At 45.9% G+C, this 17936-nt stretch overlaps 1 long non-coding RNA gene across 1 annotated transcript in view; it reads right to left on the reverse strand.

Annotated features, from left to right (window-relative positions):
- Positions 1–17531, reverse strand: part of LOC122541759 — an 82896-nt gene extending 65365 nt beyond the window's left edge. Inside the window, exon 1 of the long non-coding RNA XR_006309670.1 lies at positions 17389–17531. This is a non-coding gene — a long non-coding RNA (uncharacterized LOC122541759). The remainder of the gene's footprint in view (positions 1–17388) is intronic.
- Positions 17532–17936: the final 405 nt, after the last annotated feature.

Consider the following 17936-nt stretch of genomic DNA (forward strand, 5'->3'; position numbering starts at 1 on the left):
ACAGAGGGTGGTGGTGGAAAGTATTCAGACTGGAGCTGGATCACCAGTGGTGTTCCGCAGGGATCAGTTCTGAGTCTCTACTCTTTGTAAATGACATGGATGAGGAAGTGGAAAGGTGAGTTAGTAAGTTTGCTGATAACGCGAAAGTTGGTGGAGTTGTGGGGAGAGTGGAGGGCATTGACAGGATGCAGAGCTGAGCTGATAAGTGGCAGATGGAGTTCAACTTGGAAAAGTGTGAAGTTATTCACTTTGGAAGGGCAAATTTGAATGCGGAATACAGGGTTAAAGGCAGGATTATTGGCGGCGCAGAGGAACAGAGGGATCTTGGGGTCCACGCCCATAGATTCTCAAAGTTGACACCCAAGTTGATAGGGTTGTTAAGAAGATGTATGTGTTGGCTTTCACTAGCAGGGGAATTGAGTTTAAGAGCCACAAGGCTATGCTGCAGCTCTATAGAGCCCTGGTTAGACCACGCTTGGAATATTGCATTCAGTTCTGGTCACCTCATTATAGGAGGGGTGTGGAAGCTTTAGAGAGGGTGCAGAGGAGATTTACCAAGATGCTGCCTAGACTGGAGGGCACGTCTTATAAAGAAAGGTTGAGGGAGCTAGGGCTTTTCTCATTGGAACAAAGAAGGGTGAGAGGTGACTTGATAGAGGTGTACAAGATGATGAGAGGCATCGATAGAGTGAATAGTCAGAGACTGTTCCCCAGGGTAGAAATGTCAACCACGAGGGGGCATAATTTTAAGGTGATTGAAGGAAGGTAATGGGGCGATGTCAGAGGTAGGTTCTTTACTCAGAGAGTGGTGGGTGTGTGGAATGCACTGCCAGAAATGCTAGTAGAGTCGGATGCTTTAGGGACATTTAAGCAACTCTTGGATAGGCACATGGATGATAGTAAAATGAAGAGTATGTGGGTTAGTTTGATCTTGCAGTAGGATAAAAAACTGGCACAACATTGAGGGCTGAAGGGCCTGTACTGTGCTCTGTTCTATGTCTTATCACTGACAAATTCGCAGGATCAATTGGCCATTCCTAAATTATCTGATGCCAGACATGAACCTTCTCCATTAAACCTTGCAGTCGTTTTGCTGATGGTAGTCCCACGGTGTAGGAGATTACAGACTTGTGACAATCTATGGCCAATTCAGAATCCACGTGACTCAGAGGGGTGTCTGAAGGTAAAGGCCTTCCTTGATGTTACTGCTATGATCCTCAAAGGTGGATAATAAATGGGTTTTAAAGGTGCCAGCAAAACACTCTGGAAAGTTGTTGCATTGACACTGTGTTTATAGCCTCCAGCAGCATGGCACAGCAACAGCAGGGTGTTCCATCTGTCAGATGCACCGCATCACCTGTCACACCAATTCAGGCATCATACTGGCTAACCCACAGTCATCACCGAAATTAAAGATTTCATCAAAGTATGTAAAACACCTCTCTAATAGAGTAATGGCACAAACAACACAAACCCTTCAGTCTAAACATCCCATACCAACCATTATCCCAAACTGAACTAGTCCCATCTGCCTGCACTTGGCCCATATCCTTCCAAATCTTTTCTATTCATGTACGTATCTAAATGTCTTTTAAATGTTGTGACTGTACCCTCATTGCACACCCAAACCACTCTCTGTAAAAATAGTTGCCCATCACGTATTTGTTAAATCTCTCTCTTCTTACCTTAAAAATATGCCCTCTAGTGTTGAAATCCCCCACCCTCGGGAAAAGACATCTGCCATTCACCTTATCTATACCCTTCATGATTTTATAAACCTCCACATGGTCACCAGTCTTATGCTCCAGTGAAGAAAGTCCCAGCCTATCCAACCTCTCCTTATAACTCAAACCCTCCATTCCCAACAACATCCTGGTAAATTTCTTCTGAACCCTCTCCAGCTTAATAATAGTCTTCCCATAACATGGTGACCAGAACTGGAAACAGTAATCCAGCAGAGAGGCCTCACCAATGTCCTGTCAAACCTTAACATGGCGTCCCAACTCCCACCTGCGCAGGTCTGGGCAATGAAGGCAAACATGCAAACACTTTCTTAACCACCCTATGAATAGGAAGGGTTTGGAGGGATATAGGCCGGGTGCTGGCAGATGGGACTAGATTGTGTTGGGATATCTGGTCGGCATGGACGGGTTTGACCTGCCTCCATGCTGTACATCTCTATAATTCTATGACTCTATATATGACACAAACTTCAAAGAATGATGTACCTGAACCCCTAGGTCTTTTTGTTCTACTCTCTGTTGGATAGGCCCAAGCTAACAGTTGTTCTACATAACAAAACATCCATTAATAATAAATAATAGATTTAACTGCAGATAAACAACTATGAATTATCAGCATATAACTCTACCAGTTAAAATTGCAACCCTTCTAAAATGTCCTTACAAATGCATACAGATAGACAAAATAAAATTGGTGTTATAGGTGGAAGGGAAAAAAACCCTGAGGCAGCCAGTTCATGGGGTTCATAGAGATAATTTTTTGCTTGCCAGGATTTTCTTCAGTTTCACTCACTTCTTTGCACGAACTGCAAAGTATCTTAGCTACTCGTTAAAGACTGCAACTGGTGAGGGACAATAAACTTGGCCTTGTTCAGGCTTTAGGTATTTTACTGGAGAGAAGGATGCACCGTCAGTCCATTCAGCAGTCCTCAGGCTTCTGCTCATATCGTTTACACTTACAAGCTGTTCAGCTATCCAAGGAGTCAATCAGATATTTGTTGTGAGGTTGATGGTCTTTGTCATCAACCAATTGGTCACAACGCCACAGACCAATTGGCAGCCTGTTGCTGGCTGAATCTCACTTTGTGCACAGCCCTTAGTGCCGGTCTATCTTCAAGTACCTAGTGGTGGAGAAGGTGGGTCTTGAAAGCAGGTCTGGTCGGTTATGTGTAATGGTCAACACATTGAGATCAACTGAGAGGCCTGAAGCCATCTTTTAAAGAAGAATTTATGCATTTAGTTTGAGGCCGCATCTGAAGACATTACTTGTGTTGAATCCTCCTTTTGGTCAGGATTCTTTGTGTGGAATTCTCCCCGGCCCAAAGACACTGTGGGTCTATTGACAACAGTCGAATAAAATGGTACTAGGAAGCAGTTCACCACCACCTTCTCAGGGGCAACTAGGGACAGACAATAAATGCTGGCCCAGCCAGCGACGCCTACATCCCACAAGTGAATAATGTGGAAATGGCAACATTGTGACATTCAGGGATACAGAATGTTCTAGAAATGTTGTGTGGTAACATTCAATTCTGCCCTGCAAGAGGGGACGGTTTCTCACTGCAAGGGTTTATAATAGGTCACTGAGGAGCAGTTCCAAGGTTGACATAGATTGGTAAAGGGACAGAAAGAGGGCAGGCTCCACATTGGGCCTGCTGTTTCTGTAGCTGTTCTATACAGAAGGTGTCAGAGTATTGGGTGGGCTCTACACTGTCAGATTGATTTCCGGGAGAAGTTCTGGGAATTAGCAAACAGCTTGGAGTCAGAGGAGCTGCAAAAGTAGGAAGATCTTTCACTCTGTGTTGAGGAAAACTGTAAGGGACTAGCACACGTTAATGCTTCAGTATAACTGAGATGGTGGGAATTGAAGAAACGGTATTTGCTAGATACACCTGATAAGATCGGAGCTCAGGGAAAACCCAAGAGCAGGTGATAGCTTAGTGAAGCAAAACCAGAAAATCAGCAGGTCCATGGGAAAAAAACAAAGTTAACATTTCAAATCCAGTGACAGGTGGAGTCCTGCTGAATTTCTCCAATAATTTCAGTTTTTGTTTCAAATCTCCAGCATCCGCAGTTCCTTGTTTTATTACAGCTTAGTGTCGCTGGCTGAAGAAGTGATGCTTTTTGTGAATAAGGACTGGATTGGAGTTTCAGAGTCCAGTGAAGTGTAGAGACGGACTGGGAGAGAGAGTGACCAGAGTCCAGTGAAGTGTAGAGACAGGCCGGGACGAAGAGTGACCAGAGACCAGGGAAGTGTAGAGACAGGCCGGGACGGAGAGTGACCAGAGTCCAGGGAGGTGTAGGGACAGGGGCCGGGTCGGAGAGTGACCAGAGACCAGGGAAGTGTAGAGACAGGGGCCGGGATGGAGAGTGACCAGAGACCAGGGAAGTGTAGAGACAGGCTGGGACGGAGAGTGACCAGAGACCAGGGAGGTGTAGGGACAGGGGCCGGGATGGAGAGTGACCAGAGACCAGGGAAATGTAGAGACAGGCCGGGATGGAGAGTGACCAGAGACCAGGGAAATTTAGAGACAGGCCGGGACGGAGAGTGACCAGAGACCAGGGAGGTGTAGGGACAGGCCGGGACGGAGAGTGACCAGAGACCAGGGAAATGTAGAGACAGGCCGGGACGGAGAGTGACCAGAGACCAGGGAAGTGTAGAGACAGGCCGGGACGGAGAGTGACCAGAGACCAGGGAAGTGTAGGGACAGGGGCCGGGATGGAGAGTGACCAGAGTCCAGGGAAGTGTAGAGACAGGGGCCGGGACGGAGAGTGACCAGAGTCCAGGGAAGTGTAGACACAGGCCGGGACGGAGAGTGACCAGAGACCAGGGAAGTGTAGAGACAGGGGCAAGGATGGAGAGTGACCAGAGTCCAGGGAGGTGTAGGGACAGGGGCCGGGATGGAGAGTGACCAGAGTCCAGGGAAGTGTAGAGACAGGCCGGGACGGAGAGTGACCAGAGACCAGGGAGGTGTAGGGACAGGGGCCGGGATGGTGAGTGACCAGAGTCCAGGGAGGTGTAGGGACAGGGGCCGGGACGGAGAGTGACCAGAGACCAGGGAGGTGTAGGGACAGGGGCCGGGACAGAGAGTGACCAGAGTCCAGGGAGGTGTAGAGACAGAGGCTGGGACAGAGAGTGACCAGAGTCCAGGGAGGTGTAGGGACAGGGGCCGGGACAGAGAGTGACCAGAGTCCAGGGATGTGTAGGGACAGGGGCCGGGACGGAGAGTGACCAGAGACCAGGGAGGTGTAGGGGCAGGGGCCGGGACGGAGAGTGACCAGAGACCAGGGAAGTGTAGAGACAGAGGCTGGGACGGAGCGTGACCAGAGTCCAGGGAAGTGTAGAGACAGGCCGGGACGGAGCGTGACCAGAGTCCAGGGAAGTGTAGAGACAGGCTGGGACAGAGAGTGGCCAGAGTCCAGGGAGGTGTAGGGACAGGGGCTGGGACAGAGAGTGACCAGAGTCCAGGGAGGTGTAGGGACAGGGGCCGGGACGGAGAGTGACCAGAGACCAGGGAGGTGTAGGGACAGGGGCCGGGACGGAGAGTGACCAGAGACCAGGGAGGTGTAGGGACAGGGGCCGGGACGGAGAGTGACCAGAGTCCAGGAAGGTGTAGGGACAGGGGCCGGGATGGAGAGTGACCAGAGACCAGGGAGGTGTAGGGACAGGTGCCGGGACGGAGAGTGACCAGAGTCCAGGGAAGTGTAGAGACAGGCCGGGACGGAGAGTGACCAGAGACCAGGGAAGTGTAGAGACAGGGGCCGGGTCAGAGAGTGACCAGAGACCAGGGAAGTGTAGGGACAGGTGCCGGGACGGAGAGTGACCAGAGCAATAGCAATCATTGTGGGATTGTCAAGGTCGGATTGTCAAAAGTGAAGAACTGTAATCCCAAGCACAGCTTAATGTGATTTGGCAATTTGCATCGGGGAAAAGATGTTGAGAAATCTGTAGGATATGTTTTCTTTACTTTTGCAAAATTTGATTCAACAACTGAGGTGTTCAATCAGTCTCATACCATTTAAATCTGAATGCCAGAACGTAGATATATTGTTAGCTGTATTACCGTTCGGTCATTATAATGTAAATTTTATTTTTGTTCAATAAATTCCATGAAATCTTGTTCTTTGATTCTCTTCAGATGTTTGCAGGAATTCACCTTTCATTTAGTTTAAGAATAAAGGTTTCTGGTCCCTGACCTGACTGTAACACAATTTGGTGATCTCATCTCGGATCTCATCCGGAATGGCTGGCTTTTGTATGTAGTGGGGTGAAACATGAATCCACTCTTGATACAAAAGCAACACTTTCGGCACAGCTGACTCACTGCTGAGGCGTGTTTGAACTTATTCACTGTTATTTTGGCACCATAACTTCACTGATGTTACCGAATTAAGTTCAGAATATTTTCAAATAAACTGCTGGGGACTGCCCACCTAGCAAGTTCGATCTTATACTGCGCATCACTGTTCATTGTGAAAAAACCCCTCTCTCTGTGAGCACCTTTTCCCTGCTACAGACGCCAGCATTCTGTGAGAATATAACAAAGGTCCCATTCAATCCCAGTGGATATTTAACTTGGTTGCTCTGATTTATATTAGTTAGATATGCTTCTGTCTAGAAATAGGAGGCGGGGCTAGTTGCAAAGTTTTTAACCAAGGCAGTCAAAGGTTACAGGCACTGAGGAAGTCAGGGAATATGTATGAGAGAGACATGAAAATGGAGCCTCCATGATAGGCAGTACTGCTGTAGAGGCAACTGAACTACATGGGTTTGATCTCATGTGATGTGATTTATTCCCCATCCCTGGTTGCCACTAGGGCAACACAGTGGCTCAGTGGGTTAGCACTGCTGCCTCGCAGCACCAGGGACCCAGGTTCGATTCCAGCCTCGGCCGACTCTCTGTGTGGAGTTTGCACGCTCTCCCCGTGTCTGTGTAGGGTTCCTCTGGGTGCTCCGGTTTCCTCCCACAGTCCAAAGCTGTGCAGGTTAGGGTGAATTGGCCATGCTAAATTGTCCACAGTGTTCAGGGATGTGTAGGTTAGGTGCATTAGTCAGGGGTAAATGGAGGGGAACGGGTTTGGGTGGGTTACTCTTCAGAGGGTCGGTGTGGACTTGTTGGACCGAAAGACCTGCTTCCATGCTGCAGGGATTCTATGATTGACTGCGGTCCATGTGCAGTAAGTTGACCTACAGTGCATTCTAAGATTTTGACCCAGCAACATTGATGGAACGGCGATATATTTCCAAATCAGATTGGTGAGTGGCTTGGAGGGAAACTTAAATGTGGTCCTCCCATGTAACAACTGTCCTTGTCCTTCTAAACGGAGGTGGCTGTGGGTTTGGAAGGTGCTGTCAGTGAATTTCTGCTGTACATCTTGCAGATAGTACACACTGTTGCGATTGAGCATCAGTGGTGGAGAGAATGAGGGTTAATGGATGTGGTGCCAATCAAGCGGGCTGCTTTGTCTTGGATGGTGTCAAGCTTCTTGAGGGTTTTTGGAGCTGCACCTATCCAGACAGATGGGGAGTGTTCCATCACCCTCCTGACCTGTGCCTTGTAGATGGTGGACAGGCTGGGGAAAGTCAGAAGGTGAGTTACTCGCCGCAGTATTCCAAAACTTCTTTGTAGTGAATTAAAATGTTCTTTGTACTGGGCTCAGTGAGAAGTCCCAAACGTAGCTTGTTTTCTTTATGCTGTTAGAATCCAGGAGAGTCAGTGTGGACTTGTTGGGCCGAAGGACCTGTTTTCACGCTGTAAGTAATCTAATCTAATCTATGCATTATTAGACAACTAAGTGTTGGCATCAGGGTTTTGGATAAGCCCTTGGGACAGTGAGGGCACGCTAACAGACCATAGCTCATGAAACCATCAGATAAAAGTGCAGAATTAGGCCATTCAGTCCATCAAATCAGCTCCACCTGATCTGGTGTTTCCTTGATGTGACTGAATGAGATTAGAACTCAGGGACAGACCCAACAGCAGTCCTACATTGGTGAAGCTAGATGTCAGTGGGTCTTTGAATATGTACGGGAGTGCAGTTTCTACAGCAAAGGAAGCCAGAGGATGATGGTTGATGGAAGATGTCCATCGTGGAGTTCAGTTACTAGTGGTGTACTGCAAGCATCTGTTTTGGGGCAACTGCTGTTTGTCATTTTTATAAATTACCTGGATGAGGGCATAGAAGGATGGGCATAGAAGGATGGTTTAGTAAATTTGTGGATGACACTAAGGTCAGTGGAGTTGTGGATGGTGCTGAAGGATGTTGCAGGTTACAGAGGGACATGGATAAGCTACAGATCTGGGCTGAGAGGTGACAAATGGAGTTAATGCGGAAAAGTGTGAGGTGATTCACTTTGTAAGGAGCAATAGGAATAAGGAGTACTGGGCTAATAATAAGATTCTGGGTAGTGTACATGAACAGAGAGACCTCAATATCCATGTACGTAGATCCCTGAAAGTTGCCACCCAGGTCTATAGGGTTGTTAAGAAGGTATACGGTGTATTAGCTTTTATTGGTAGAGGGATTGAGTTTCAGAGCCATGAGGTCATGCTGCAGCTGTACAAAACTCTGATGCAGCTGCACTTGGAGTATTGCGTACAGTTCTGGTCACCACATTATAGGGAGGATGTGGAAGCTTTGGAAAGGGTTCAGAGGAGATTTACTAGAATGTTGCCTGGTATGGAGGGAAGGCCTTATGAGGAAAGACTGAGGGACTTGAGGCTGTTTTCGTTAGAGAGAGGAAGGTTGAGAGGTGACTTAATTGAGACATATAAGATAATCAGAGGGTTAGATAGGGTGGACAGTGAGAGCCTTTTTCCTCAGATGGTGATGGCTAGCATGAGGGGAAATAACTTTAAATTGAGGAGTGATAGATATAGGACAGATATCAGAGGTAATTTCTTTACTTAGAGCGTAGGAGGGGTGTGGAACACACTGCTTTCAACCATAGTAGACTCGCCTACTTTAAATGCATTTAAATGGTCATTGGATAGGCATATGGATGATAATGGAATAGTGTAGATTAGATGGGCTTCAGATTGATTCCACAGGTCAGCACAACATCGAGGGCTGAAGGGCCTGTACTGTGCTGGAATGTTCTATGTTCTCAGAGGACAGAGTGGTAAAGAAGGCAGTTGGCATGCTTACCCTATAGGAGTTGGGATGTCATGCTGCGGTTTTACTGGACATTGTGTGAGTCTATGTCTCTATGTTAGCTGGCTCAGAATCAAGTGATCAATGATATATATTAAAGACAAACATTTATAATTTAGCTTGTTAGCTATACTTTGCCTCCAGCTATTACATGGCTGATTCTGCCAAAGATCAAAGTGCAGTCAGCTCTTGATAACTGTGTTGACTTCTGTATGAACAGTATCCACGCAACACTGCCAACAAAATCAGAAAAGCAACATAACCTCCATTACATTATAATATATGCAGACTTGGAGAACGATCCATTTCCATTGTGGGAAATTGCAAATTATAAATATTGGGCAGACAATGAGCCGCAAGAGTTATCACATACGTTTCATCTCAAAGTGTTTGTACCTATTGGAAGCATGAGGTAATAACTTTAGTACAAAAACAACAGAGCATCTGGGACCTTGACAAATAATGGATCCCACAGTCCAGGTCCTTGGGAATCAGATTTATGGGTAAAGGAAGAAATGGAAGCAATCTCTCTGTTGACACACATCTGAAGGGTTATCATTTCAGACCCAGTGTGAGTCTGACTAATTTCACGACGGTCTCCATTTCCCTGCTCCCAGTGGTCATAGGCTCTTTGATGTGGGACTATGAATTCCAGTGCTTGTTTTACTGGGGTTAGAGAAAGTTAAATGTGCTGAACAAGTTTTTATTAGTGAGTATATTTTCTAAATAATGAAATCTTCAAAAGATATTTAAAATGTTCTTTCATCCTATCTCATACTAGGTCCTGAGGTCTGTCCATTGTAGGTAGGGCAGGGTGGCATGGTAGATAGATATAGAAGACCGTGGCAATTGGTGAGGGGCATACATTGGCACAGCGAATATACAGGGCTATAGAGGGGAGTGGAGCCATGAGTGGAATGGGTTGACACAGGAACAGTGTGAGAGCCAGGGGGTGAGACAAGTGAGGGTTGGAGTCCTGCGATAGGATTTGGGTTAGGGTTTTTTTTAAAATGACTTCCACACTGTTTCCAGGGATCCCTGCATGATAGTGACACAGTGATAATGTCATTGGACTCCTAGACCAGAGGCCAGGCTAATGCCCATCATAACAGCTGTAATATTTAAATAAATTAATAAAATTTGGAATTGAAAGCTAGTCTCCATCCTTATTTGGCCAGCATGTAACTCCAGACCCATAGTAATGTGGCTGACTTTTAACTGACCTCTGACAACCATCTGATGAAGGAGCAGCGCTCTGAAAGCTAGTGCTTCCAAATAAACCTGTTGGACTATAACCTGGTGTTGTGTGATTTTTAACTTTGACCTCTGAAATGGCCTCAGTTTAACAGCAATCAGGGGTTGGCGACAAATGCAGGATGATAGTGTTTTGGAAATGCCTGAGATACAAAGAAGAGATATTCTAGACTTGAAACCTGAACTCGGTTTCTCTCTTCACAGTAGCTCAGACCTGCAGAGTTTCTCCAGCATTTTCTGTAATGGTTGCAATTGATGAGGGGGAGGGGGAGGGGAACAGTATAGCACTATGACTTAGCTCAAGGCTGGGGGTAATGTTGAGTGATGAAGTTATAATTCAAAGAGGTGTCGGAACATATGGAAGGTGAGCACTGACAGACATGAGAGATGGGAGATGGGAGTGAACAGACAGTGCTTCCTCTTGGCCCTGAGGCAAACCTTTAAATTTTCCATCACCACTTCCCCAGAAAATGCAGTCGAAATGCAGAAATGAAGATGGGAAGGATCACTCACTCAATAACAGAGCTTACTTTTCTTTACAAAATTACTTTGGTTCAATAGTGGCCTTGATTCAGTTTGCAGTCGAAGAGTGTGGTGCTGGAAAAGCAGGCGAATCAATGTTTCATGCACTTTCATATTTGCTCCACTGCATAAATTACGCACTGCCACCTTTACACAATGCCCCCTTCACATTCTGCCTCTTTCACATGATGCCCAATTCACACCCTATCCCTTTTGCCTACTGCTCATTTTATAACCACCCCTTTTGCCCTCTTCTGTTTTATATTCCACCCAATTTCATCTTCAATTGATGTTAACCCGACTGGAACACAGGCTGCCAATCAACTAGCTCTTGCCAAACGTGTTATTCCTGGGTGTTGTTATTTGCGTGATAGTGATGTTATGATGATGTCTACAATAAACAGAGAGGGTGTGTAGAAATTCTGATCAAATATTGATGTTCTGATTGAGTTGTAAATGTGACTCAGTGGTTTCTCAATGGAATGACAGCTGGGAGTGCCAAAACCCTATTGGTCCTCAGTGTATTTCTTGATGCCATACTTCCTGGGCCATTTAATGGAATATATATTCAATTCAGACAGATCTCTTCAACCTGAGTTAACCGAATCCCTCAATTGAGGGATTGTCGATGATGATACAGGAATCGCTGCTTATTGGTGACCATGCCCTCGTGTCACTCTCAGCTGCTTCCAAAGTGGCTGCTAGGGGTTCACCCTCAGGCTGAGGACAACTGAGACATTCCAGCAGCCACCTGGACCTCACCTACTATCAATGGGACCACGGGGAAAGGAGTGCACATTGTCACCCATCTCAGAAACACAATCTCCAGAAAAGGCTGCATTGACAGCGAGATGACAAGAACTGCCAGAGAAATTTGCTGGTTTATGAAGACACTGTGAAGGGAGGGAGGTGTCGAACCCACAATACACCCGCAGTGTACAAAGCCGTGGCAGTGCCCAATTCCTTCCATGCCAATCAGACTCCATACTCCAAACAGATTGAACAGACTTCTTCAGAGATAAATTCTGGAAAAGATATCTGCAGCTGTCACCTGGTTTTTTTTTAAGGATTTTCCAAGGGTAGACTCGGGGTGGCTCAGTGGTTAGCACTGTTACCTCACAGCACCAGGGACCCAGGTTCAGTTTACCTGGTGGAGGAGTGGAGTATAAAATGAGCAGTAGCCAAAAGGGGGCATTGTGTAAAAGGGGCAGAATGCAAAGGGGGCATTGTGTAAAAGGGGCAGTGCATAATTTATGCAGTGGAGCAAATATGAAAGTGTTTAAAACAGGCAGAGCGCAAAAATGAGCAGCTGAATGTTCTAACTGACTTCTCAGAGAGCACGCTATACTGGAGTCATCGCCCAAAACTCAAACCCCTGCACAAAGCCATGTCTTGCTTAAATAAGCCCAGGAGCGTAATGTCAACAAAACTTTAAACCACTTGGTAGATTAAAGAACAAGTGAAATAACAAAACCAAAAGAATTTGGCAGAGCTGTTGAGTGAAGTTTCCAGATCTCTCCAGCTCAGATATGCACAATGACTGTTTACTGACCCTTAAGCAAATTAGAATGTAGGTGTTGAGATATTTGTGTTGGAGTTTAGACATGTAAGAAAGAACATGCATTCAAAGTCTTGAAAGTCTATACCAGATTAAGGAAAGATTTTGTTTTTCCCAAATTTTCCTGAGCTCAATTGCATAAGAAATTGACGAAGTGTCAATTTCATGAAGTTTTGTGGAGGTTTCGCTCCGTAAGCTCTTGGAAGATTCCTTATACGATTCTTCTCACGAATCACGAATGATGCCTCCTGCACACTATCTTCCACACAACACATAACAGTTCCCTCACCCACGCCATCAGGCTCCTGAACACTGTATTCCATCTGAGATTTGTTGCAGGACTTTTCACGTTACTGCTAAAACAATGTTTTTTTTAAGTTAATGTTCATTCAATGTTACACTGCAGTTTGTGTTATTGTTGTTCATGTAGTACCTTGATCCTGGAGGAACATTTTTATCGTATCATGTATATGGTAGAAATGACAAATAAAACTACTCTTGACTCTTGGTTCTTATAAAGTATGCACTACTGCTGGGACCATCCGTGACTCAGTACACTGGTGACATGTTTGAAATCCAGCTGTGCACCAGATTAAATGTTGCCAATCATGAGTTGTTATTCACTGTGCACGCTGTGAGAGGGTACATCAGTGGCACAGCTTGGCACCTGCAGGAGCACATGATGAGCTAGAGTCACCAAATAATTAAGGCAACTGTCTGAATGGAGTTTGCACACTCTCCCCATGTCTGTGTGGATATGCTCTGGTTTCCTCCCATAGTCCAAAGATGTTAGGGTGGATTGGCCGTGCTAAATTGCCATAGTGCCCAGGGATGTGGATTAGCCATGGGAAATGGGGGGGGGGGGGGTTGGGTGGGATGCTCTTTGGAGGGTCAGTGCAGGCTCAAAGGGCTGAATGGCCTCTTCCTGCACTCTTGGGAGTCTGTGATTCTGAACTTGCACAAAACGTTCCTGTAATTTTCATCTGTGAAGCTTAATCATATTAAATGGTGAAAGATTAACAGTAATAAGTCAGAACAAGCTCACACCTGGTTAACAAGCTGTAGTTGATTTGATTTATTGTTGTCACATGTACCGAGATACAGTGAAAGGTGTTACTTTGCATGCTATACAGGCAGATCATACCATACAAAGTGCCTCAGGGTAGCAAACAGAGAGCAGAATACAGTGTTACAGCCGAAGGAAGGTGCAAAGAGGGAGAGAGAGAGATCAACATTAACATTTGAAAGGTCCCTTCAAAAGCCTGATAAAACTGAGGAAGAAGTTGCTCTTGAATTTGTTCATATGTTTTCAAACTTTTATATTCCTGCTTGACAGAAGAGGGTGAAAGAGAGTATAACCGGGGTGGGAGGGGTCTTTGATTATGATTAGATTAGATTCCCCACAGTATGGAAGCAGGCCCTTCAGCCCAACAAGTCCACACTTACCCTCCGAAGAGTAACCCACCTAGACTCATTCCCCTACCCTATATTTACCCCTGACTAATACACCTAACACTACGGGCAATTTAGCATGGCCAACTCACCTGACCTGCACATCTTTGGACTGTGGGAGGGACCTGGAGAATTCAGAGGAAATCCGCGCAGACACAGGGAGAATGTGCAAACTCCACACAGACAGTCGCCTGAGGCTGGAATTGAACCCAGGTCCCCAGTGCTGTGAGGCAGTATGCTAACCACTGAGCCACTGTGCCACCCCAAATGTTGGCTGTTTCCCCAAGGCAGCAGGAAGTATAAGTGGAGTCAATAGATTAAATAGTAAGATGATTGAAATGACTCCACAGAGGCTGGTATCCCATGATCGAGTCACCCTTTAATAACACGTGGAGAGTCCTTGACACTGATCCAACTCCCTCAGAGCCAGCTTTCTGAGTGAATAGAACCCCTGACACTCCTGTTTAGTTTTTTCCCATTTATTCGTAGCTTTTGCTACAACTTTAATGCATTAAGCATTAAGTTTAGTTTTGATACTTACAACACAGTAACATTATCAAGTTAAACTGGTTTATCTGATGCACATGAGAAACTGGCATCCATCTCCCACTTCTGAACACAGCATCAAAATAAATTGCAACATATCAGCATAAGCTACTGGTATCATAGACCCTCATCAATTCCAAAAGATTAGCTTATCAGTCCATTCAGATCTTCAGCCTCTATGCAACCAGGAACACTCCTCCCAAATCCAAGTTTGTGCATGAAACATTCACCACTTAAGCCATGGAAAGTTCTTGGGTTTGGACCATGCTCCAATCAGGCAGTAGCCTTCATTTCTCCAAGCCTGGCCAGATTGAAGGGAAGAGAGCAAGAACTAGACGTCAGGAGATCCAAAAAAGGATGGGGTGGGTCAGTCTTTGGACACTCCTGTTTATCTCTGTCGGCCAGGGCTCCCTGATTAGGCCAGATTAACAGCACCAATCAGGGAGCCTGTATTCTATGAGATCCACCTGGCTGATTTCATTACAATCACTTACAATAGCAAGTTGCCCCTCCAACTCTATTTTGATTTAGTCCCTACCCTCCCCTTCACTGTTTTGATCACACAGCACTGCCCTTTGACGTGAAGGGCAGTGCTTGTCACTGGCCACCCGGGTGTTTTCCTATCTTCCTGGTGGTGGAATTTGAATAAAGATTCGTGCACTTTGTGTCCTTCACTGTGTCTCACACCTGCACACACACACCATGGGTGCTGGGGAAAAAAATAAGCACTACCGCACTTAGGTGGTAGTGTGGGGGTTAATTTAAAAAAAAGAAAAAAAAACAGGAATAAAAAAAGAAAAAAAAATAGCAAGTTGCATTAGTTTAAGACTGGTTAGCAACAACAACACTAAGTAAGAGACATTTTTATCTCATTAGGGATAGTAACCTGGTGTATGTTAAATGGATGTAAGCAGTAGACCTGACTAAATCAAAACTAATTAGCTTAAAAAACAACTTAGAACGAATTCCTTCCCTCCAGAAAGTCATTAATGTACCAGTGGTGGGACTGTTCTAAAACTTTTGTGCCCATCATTTGAAGCCAACCAATTTATACAGCAAATAACCAAAAAAAACTGTAACAATATCTGGCTCGAAGTGAAGACTTGACTAAGAAATGTGTATAAGTTCTTAATTTAGTTTATACACTACCGCCTGATAAGACATACAGCACATCACACTCAGACACGAAAATAACATATTCATTCCAACAAGAAGACTAGAACCAGCCAACTGATCAGAGATGATATAGATCCTTAACACATGAACACCATTAGAAACCAGGTTAAGCAACACTCACAAAAGGCAACAAAACATCTTTACTGATACATCTTTATTGAAAGATTCTTTTAAGATTGAAATAATATGGGAGAGATGAAAGGATTTCTTTTATTCACTGCTTTTTGACCTCAGGACATATCTGGGCAATTTTCCACATTGGTAGGTAGACGCTAGTGCTGTAACTGTACTGGAACAGCTTGGCAAAGGGAACAGCAAGTTCTGGAAGACAGGTTGAGATTAACTAGGAGAAAGTGAGGACTGCAGATGCTGGAGATCAGAGTCGAGAGTGTGTTGCTGGAAAAGCACAGCAGGTCAGGCATCATCCGAGGAGCAGGAGAATCGACCTTTTGGGCTAATGAAGGGCTCTGGCCCGAAACGTCAATTCCCCTGCTCCTCAGATGCTGCCTGACCTGCTGTGCTTTTCCAGCAACACACTCTCGACTCTGGAGGACAGGTCTTCGGTACTGTTGCCAGAATGTTGTCAGAGCCCATAAACTTTGCGGCACACCTCCAGCCACTTCAAATATCACACGGAGTGAAGTGAATTGGTTGAAGACTGGTATCTGCGATGCTGAGGACCACTGGAGGAGGCAGCGATGGGCCATCCACTCAGCACTTCTGACTAAAGATTGCTGCCAATGCTTCAGCCTTATCTTTGGCATTGATGTGCTGGGCTCCTCCATCATTGAGGAGGGGGATATTTGTGGACCCTCATCCTCCAGTGAGTTGTTTGAGCGTCCATCACCATTCATGACTGGATTGTGGGATTGCTGAGCTCTGACCATCACTTGTTGCTGAGGCTATTTGGTATGCAAGGAGTTCTTTGAATAGTTTCACCAGGTTGACAGCTCATTTTTAGGTATTCCTGGTGCTGTTCTGGGCATGCCCTCCTCCACTCTCTCTATTGAACCTGGGTTGATCCCCTGGCTTGATGGCAATGGTTGAGTGGGAGATACGCCAGGCCATGAGGTCACAGATTGTGCTGTGAAGACAGAGCTTTGTCTCCACAAGGACAGTGCGGTGGTCACTCTTACTGATACTGTCATGGATAGATGCATCTGCAGCCGGCAGATTGGTAAGGATGAGGTCAAGTATGTTTTTCTCTCTTCTTGGTTCCCTCATCACCTCTGCAGTCTAGCAGCTATACCCTTTAGGACCCGACCAGCTCGATCAGTAATGCTGCTGCCGAGCCACTCTTGCGGGTGGACATTGAATTCCCCACCCAGAGTATATTTGGCACCCTTGCCACCCTCAGTGCTTCCTCCAACTGTTGGTCAACATGGAGGAGTGCTGACCCATCCGCTGAGGGAGGACAGTAATATTCAGGGATGGTGATGGTGGCGTTTGGGACTTTTATCTGTCAAGTATGATTCCATGAGTGTAACTGTGTCAGACTGTGGCTTGACCAGTCTGTGAGACAGTGCTCCCAGCTTTAGCACTAGCTCCCAGATATTAGTAAGGAGGAGTTTGCAGGGTCGACAGGTCTGTATTCTGCAAGTGTCTTTTCCGGTGTCTAGGTTTATGTCTGGTTGTTTTCATTTTTAGTGGGTGGTATGTCTCAACAGTTTGCTAGGACATTTCAAGGTGCAGTTGCAGCTCTGGAATCATATGTAGGCCAGATCAGGTAAGGATAACGAATTTCCCTCCGCAGAGACTGTTTATGACCATCAACAACAGTTTTGTGGTTGTCATCAGACCCTTACTTCCAGATTTGTCTGGTCTTAAATCCCACCATTGGCCATGGTGGGATTCAAAGCCAAGTCCCCAGTACAGGCCCTAAGTCTATGGATTACTAGTTTAGCTGCAACATCAATGAGCAATCACCTCCCCCAAGGCAGAAGTACAAAACACCAGTCAACAAGATCCTCCAGAGCAACTTACCACAGTTCCTTCGGCAGTACATAAGCTCAATCATCAAGGAGGACAAGGGCAGAAGATGAAAGGGAGCTTCAGTAACTGCAGAGCAAGCCACACACTATCGTGACATGGAAATATATTGCCATTTCTTCACTGTCACTGGGTCAAAATCCTGGTTACTCCTTTCCTAATAACATGGTGAGTGTCGCCACACCCCACGGATTGCAACAGGCCAGGAAGATTGCTCAGCCTCACCTTCTCAAAGGATCAGTCTGTGAAAGAACAAATAAGAAAGCTCACAGGAGGAAATGAGGGCAAATAACTAAAAGCTTGATTTGGAGGTGCAAGTGTTGGAGTGTACAAAGTTAAAAATCATACAACAGCAGTCGAGAGTGTGTTGCTGGAAAAGCACAGCCGGTCAGGCAGCAGCCGAGGAATGGGAGAGTTGACGTTTCGGGCATAAGCTCTTCATCAGGAATGAGGCTCGTGGGCCAAGGGGGCTGAGAGATAAATGGGAGGGGGGGGGTGGGGTTGGGGGAAGGTAGCTGGGAAAGCGATAGGTGGATGAAGGT

Source organism: Chiloscyllium plagiosum, chromosome 38 (genome assembly GCF_004010195.1).
Source record: "Chiloscyllium plagiosum isolate BGI_BamShark_2017 chromosome 38, ASM401019v2, whole genome shotgun sequence".
NCBI classification, from domain to species: Eukaryota; Metazoa; Chordata; class Chondrichthyes; order Orectolobiformes; family Hemiscylliidae; genus Chiloscyllium; species Chiloscyllium plagiosum.